The sequence below is a fragment of the Orycteropus afer genome, unplaced genomic scaffold, assembly GCF_000298275.1.
Source record: "Orycteropus afer afer isolate SDZICR_OR568_19922 unplaced genomic scaffold, OryAfe1.0 scaffold00130, whole genome shotgun sequence".
Lineage (NCBI taxonomy): Eukaryota > Metazoa > Chordata > Mammalia > Tubulidentata > Orycteropodidae > Orycteropus > Orycteropus afer.
Window position 1 is genome coordinate 6,291,758 of NW_006921717.1, and position 6,682 is coordinate 6,298,439.

Below are 6,682 nucleotides of genomic sequence, written 5' to 3' on the forward strand. Positions count from 1 at the left end.
CCTTGCTGTTGCATCAAGTTGTTTTGATAAATCTAGATTATTTACTGGCAGATCAAGAAGGAGTCTGTGCAGTCAGCAATAAGATCTGTTGTACCTATAAATAATTCAGGACTGGCGGAGACCAATGCACAGAAAATATATAAATAGGCTAAGTGGCTTCACAAATTTAACAAACCTTCTGTCACCTCTTCATTAACCTCATGGATACCCACTTTCTCTTGGCTACTACCTTTATTGTTGTCGTTGTTGTTGTTGTTAGGTGCCGTTGAGTTGTGTCCGACTTGTAGCGACCCTACACACAGCAGAACGAAACATCGCCCAGTCCCACACCAACTCCACGATCCCTGCTATACTTGAGCCCGTTGCAGCAGCCACCATGTCAGTCCATCTTGTTAAGGGCCATCCCCTCCTTCTTCGACCCTCCACCTTACCAAGCATGACCTCCTTCTCCAGAGAATAGTCCCTTCTGACAACATGACCAAAGTAGGTGACATGAAGTCTGGTCATTCTTGCTTCCAAGGAACATTCTGGCTGCACTTCCTCCAGGACAGATCTGTTAGTTCTTTTAGCAGTCCATGGTACTGTCAGCATTCTTCACCAGCACCACATCGCAAAAGCATCAATTCTTCTTTGGTCTTCTTTATTCATTGTCCAGCTCTCACATGCATACGAGGCAACTGAAAATATCACGGCTTGTGTCAGGCGCACCTTAGTCCTCAAGGAGACATCTTTGCTTCTCAGCACTTGAAAGAGATCCCTCACAGCCGACTTGCCCAGGGCTATACATCGTCTGATATCCTGACTCTTGCCTCCATTGGCATCGATTGTAGAACCAAGCAATGTGAAGTCTTTGACAGCTTCAATCTTTTCTCCATTCATCGTGATGCTGCTTACAGGTCCAGTTGTGAGGATTTTTGTTTTCTTTATATTGAGATGTAATCTATACTGCAGACTTCAATCTTCATCAGTAAGTGCTTCAAGTCATCCTCACTTTCACCAAGCAAAGTTGTGTCATCAGCGTATGGCAGGTTGTGAATGATTCTTCCTCCAATCCTGATACCACATTCTTTTTCATATAGTCCAGCTTCTCAGATTATTTGCTCAGCATACAGATTGAATAAGTATGGTGAAAATATACAACCCTGACACACTTCCTTCTTGATTTTAAACCATGCAGTGTCCATTTGTTCTGTTCAAACGACAGCCTTTATCGGGCCCTCTCATGTCTATATTCTTAACACTAATGTTTGGGCTCTATCTATTCAAAAGTTTTATGAAACTTCCACAAGATCCTATTAAAGCAATAACCAACAATTCAATAAAAAAAAAAAAAAATCCTCCTCTTACAACCAGCCCATTATCAACCGATATCTCAACATGAAACACAGGGACAGTTCTATGTCCTATACCAGTGGGAAGCAGTTACAGCAGAAAGAAACAACATTCCTCAACATCTCCAGTAACACAAATTTAGATAAATTTTTATACAACATGAAAGAGGAGGGAATGAAAGGTTAATAAAATCAAACCTCACAATTAAAGGGTTAGGTTAATTAAATCAAACCTCACACTCAGCCAAAATGGAATGTTACAAAAAACCAAAATTCCAGACTATCAGACTTCTGAAAATAGTTAATGACTACTGTCTGACTCCTGTAAAAAGTTATCTTATGGGGCACCATAACCACAAGGAAGAAACAAACTGACTGAAAGGAAGGAACGAGCCAATAGTGGGATTTGGCTGATTAAACCTTATGACATCTTAAACAAGACAAAGAAGTGAGGAGTTCAGAGAGAAGAATAAAAAAAAGAACCTAACTCAGACAATTGCAGGTTGGTCTCTCTAGCGTGGAGAGTCAGCGCATTTGCTTTGATGCTTGTGTCTCTTAAATAAACTCTCCTTTTCTATCTGGGAGCTCTGGTGGCCTAGTGCGTAAGGCATCTGATTGCTAACCAGAAGGCTAGAGGTTCAAACCCACCAGCCACTCCTTGGAAGGAAGACTGGGCAATCTACTTCCTTAGAGATACTGCCTCGGAAACCCAACCCAAGGAGGGATCGCTATGAGTCTGTCCAACTTGACAGCTGTGAGTTCGGCTTTTTAGTTTTTCTATTTTTCTGGCCTGGTTTCTCTCGGCATCGGCAACCCAACCTTACACTGGCCTCCCTGGAACATTTCTGGCTGTATTCTCAGCATCTTTGGGTTTTGTGCCTCAAGGTCCGAGTGCTCCTTCCTGGGGCTACTGTGTACATTGGATCATCACAACCACCAACCTTATGATTAGTAGCCCACGTTGTTGTTGTTGTTATGTGCCATCCAGTCAGACCCAACTCATAGCGACCCCTCCTTGGGTTTCCAAGGCAGTATCACTTCGGAAGTAGATTGCCCCATCTTCCTTACGAGGAGTCGCTGGTAGGTTTGAACCACCAGCCTTCTGGTTAGCAATCAAGTGCCTTAGGCACTGCACTACCAGAGCTCCCATAGTTCTATAAATTTTACTTAAGCACCTCATGCCACTCCCTTTCCCTGGTAGGCAGGAAATTGAGAAGAGACTACAATGAAAGCAGCCAATCAGTGGCTTTGTTTGAGGTTCCGCCCCCTCTGTAAGAGCAGATGGGAACCTCTGGCAGCAAAGGAAGAGAATAAGGACACCAGCTGTGGCATCAGGATGCTGGCCTCTGCTCCCTCGGATCCCAGCAGAGTGTGCACTCAGTTTGCCACTTCCGGCCCCACAGCTGGAAGCTCAGCCCATGTTCCTGTCGTTACTGGCCATGGAGTCAATGCTAACTCCCAGCCACCCCTTGTGCGCAGGACAGATCTGCTCCGTGGGGTTTTCAAGGGTGTGGTCTTTCAGGAGATCCCCAGGCCTGCCTTCTGCAGCACCTCCGGATGGAACTGCCAACCACCTGGCTGGTAGTCAAGTTCTTAACCATTTGGCCACGCAGGGACTCCAGCCTGATAGCTAATCTAATCCTTCCTACCACCCTTCCTGAGCTTTCTCTGTTACTGTACCTCCTGCAGGTTTCTGGACACAGAAGGGACAAAATGAGGAGGGTAGGACACAGCCAGAGAAAGCCAGCATGGAGTGCTAATTATACACCAGGCTCTGTCCTGAGCACGTCACATATGTTGTTGTTGTTGTTGTTGTTATATGCCGTGGAGTCGGACCCGACTCATAGTGACCCCTCCTTGGGTTTCCAAGGCAGTATCACTACGGAAGTAGATTACCCAACCTTCCTTCCAAGGAGGGGCTGGTGGGTTTGAACATGTGTTGTTAGCTGCTGTCAAAGATCTGCTCAACTCACGGTGACCCCGTGCACAATCGGATCAGAATGTTGTGATCCATAGCATTTCACAGGCTGATTTTCAGAAGTAGACCACCAGGTCTTTCTTCCTACTCTGTCTTAGTCTGGAAGCCCCCCTGAAACCGGTTCAGCATCATGGCATGGATTGCAGACAGATGGGTGGGGGCAACACTTGAGATGCGTTGGCCAGGAATCAAAGCCGGATGTCCAGCATGGAAGGCGAGAATTCTACCACTGAACCGCTAAAGCTCATTTAATTCTTCGAGTAACCCTGTGGTTACTAGCACTATTCCCATTTTACAGATAAGGAAATCAAGGCACAGAGGGGTTAAGGAAATTTTTCAAGTTCTCACAGCTGGTAAATTGTGCAGTCAGGAAGGAAATCCAGACCGTCTGGCTCCAGAATGTGTGTGCTTGACCCCTCTACTGTCCAGGAGCTGGGAGGCACTGAGACTTTACCCTCTTCCACCCACAGTCTCAGCTTCTTCTCCTCCCTCTGGGCTAAAAAGGGGGAAGGACAGGAGGAAAGGGACCACAGGAGAAACTCTTATGAAAAGGAGGATGGAAGACAGTTTAGGGGTTACCACCAGGAAGAGATCAGGATGTCCAGCCACCTGTGCCAGCATAGAACTCACTTCATGGAAGCCTGCGAAGATATGAGACCAGACTGCCCTATTAGCACCTACAGCTGGCAGGAGTGAGGCGCCTGCCGTGCCCTGCGGTTGACATGCTTGCTCAGCCAGGCTTGACGGCTCATTGCCCTTCCCTCTGCAAGTGAAACTGCCCCTCAGCCCTTCATCCCCCTGGGAAGAGTCCACATCCCTCAAGCTGCCCACACTGCCTTCCAGATGAGACCCTCGGACTTCAACTGAGTCAGGGCAACCTGGTGAGGGAGGTGGCCTGAAACTTCCCTGAAAAAGCTGCAAGACCTTGGGGGAGCTCACAGCAGTTCAGGCAGCAGGTCCCTAACTCCCAGGACAAACCTGTGCTAAGCTGTTATCACCACACCTACCCCATCTCCTGGAACATCTAGAGCCCTGATGTTCCCCAAGGATGCTCACACTCCCACAGGCATTCCAAGAATTTTCTGGCCATCTTAGGACCCACTTGATGCCCAAAAGCCACCAGCCCCACCCCTGCTACAACTTCTCAAACAGCACTGTCCTTCCTTATGGCCAACATCAGACACCCAGGATGGCATCTTCACCAGCGTGGAGCAAGGGGACAGGACTAGGACTGGGAGATGGGGCAGGTGGATCTAGTCCTGCCTGTGCAGACCTGGGGGTCTTGGGGCCAGTCACTTCCCCTACTCCTGCCTCAGAGCCCTCCAACCCCAGCGTGCTCAGACTCTTGCTGGGAGGTACCTGGGGGCTCTTCAGAGTCTTTCCCCAAATCAGTCTGGTTCAGCGTGGTAGGACCTGGCATGGAGAAGGGACCCCAGCTCAGGCTTCATACTCACACCACACTAGGCCTCCCCAATGCCCATAGCACTTTCCCTTCTTCCCCAAGGAGGAAGCTATCTGTCCTGGCCCAGTAGGGAGACTCTACCTGACCCAAATTCCCCTGCTCTTTAGACGGTCCTGAGTAATTCACCGGTCTGTCTTTTTTTTTTTCCATAATACTTTGTTTCATGGGTTTCCAGTAATTTGGGGCCCCTCCTTTTTTCTTTCTTTTGACTTTTCTTTCACCCAAGTTAATATGTGTCTACCCTCTAGTTAGTGGTTTATCCTCTCTTCCCCACCCACCCCTGGTAACCATTAAAGAGTATTTCTTTATCCTTTTTTATGTGTGTGAAACCCTTTCCTTGACTTTTTACAATGGTAGTCTCATGCAATATTTGTCCTTTTCACTCACCATAATGGCCTCCCAGTTCATCCACATGATGAGATGTTTTGCGAATTCAGCATCATTCTTTAACGCTGCATAATATTCCAATGTGTGTGCACAGCATAGTTTGTTGATCCGTTCCTCCACTGATAGACACTTGGGTTGTTTTTGTGTTTTTGCTATTGTGAATAGTGCTGCGATGAGCATGAGTGTGCACATGTCTGTTCATGTCATGGCTCTTATTTCTGTAGGATATACAGCTAGGAGTGGGATTGCTGGATCAAATGGTAGGCATTCCTTTTTTCAGCTTTTTAAGGAAGTGCCACACCCTTTTCCATGATGCTCGTACCATTTTACAGTCCCACCAGCAGCATATGAGGGCTCCAGTTTCTCCATACCCTCACCAGCATTTGTTGCTTTCTGTTTTATGAAATGTTGCTATTGGGGCTAGGGCGAGATGATATCTCGTTGTTTTGATTTCCATCTCTGTAATGCCTACTGATCACAAGCATTTCTTCATGTGCTTGTTACCTGCCTGATGTCTTCTTTGGAGAAGTGTATGTTCACGTCCTCTGCCCATTTCATATTAGATTATTTGTCTTTCTGCTGTCAGAGTGTTAAAAGTTTCTACACATTTTAGAGATTAGTCCCTTGTCTGATATATCATTGCCAAAATATTTTCCCCAGTCTGTAGGATGGTTCTCTTTTTACTCTTTTGCCAAAATCTTTTGATGCACGCAAGTGTCTAATTTTTAGGAGGTCCCTAAGGCATTTGACTGCTAACCACAAAGCTGATGGTTCAAACCCAGCAGTCACTCCCCAGAAGGAAGATTGGGGAATCTACTTCCATAGTGATACGGCCTCGGAAACCCAAGGAAGTGTCGCTATGAGTCGGATCCAACTCCACGGCAATGGATGCGTTCGTTTGCGTTCCCAGTCATTGAATATGTCTTCTGGTGTTTGTGCCTTTTTTTTTTTTTTAATTGTGATTTGGGTGAAAGTTTACAGAGCAAATTCATTTTCCATGCAGCAGTTCACATGCTGTTTTGTGCGTTTTTAGTTACATGTAGCAGTGTTTTTATGTCCTGAATTAGGGCCCTTAAGTTGGTCCTTATTTTTTCTTTGATGGTCTTTATGGTTTTAGGTTTTATGTTCAGGTCTTTGATCCAACCTGAGTTCGTTTTTGTATATGGTGTGAGATACAGTCTTGTTTCATTTTTCTGAAAATGGATATCCAGTTTTGCCAGAACCATTTATTAAAGAGACTCTCTCTTCCCCATTTACTGAGTTTTGGCCTTTTGTCAAATGGCCTGAAGGATCTTAATGATTAAATATCTCACCCTCAAGTCACAGTTTAACTTGGTTCCTCCCAGGAAGTTATAAGAACTCTTGCTGACAATCAGGAGGCCTAGGGTACAGCAGACCCAGAAACTGATGAGCTGAGAAGACAAAGGCGGCCACTCTCCCTGCCAGTGCATCAAAAAACAGAAAGTAAGTAGGTCACAAGAGGAGGAGACCTCAGCCCCAGCTGACCTTGCAAAATCTGACCCC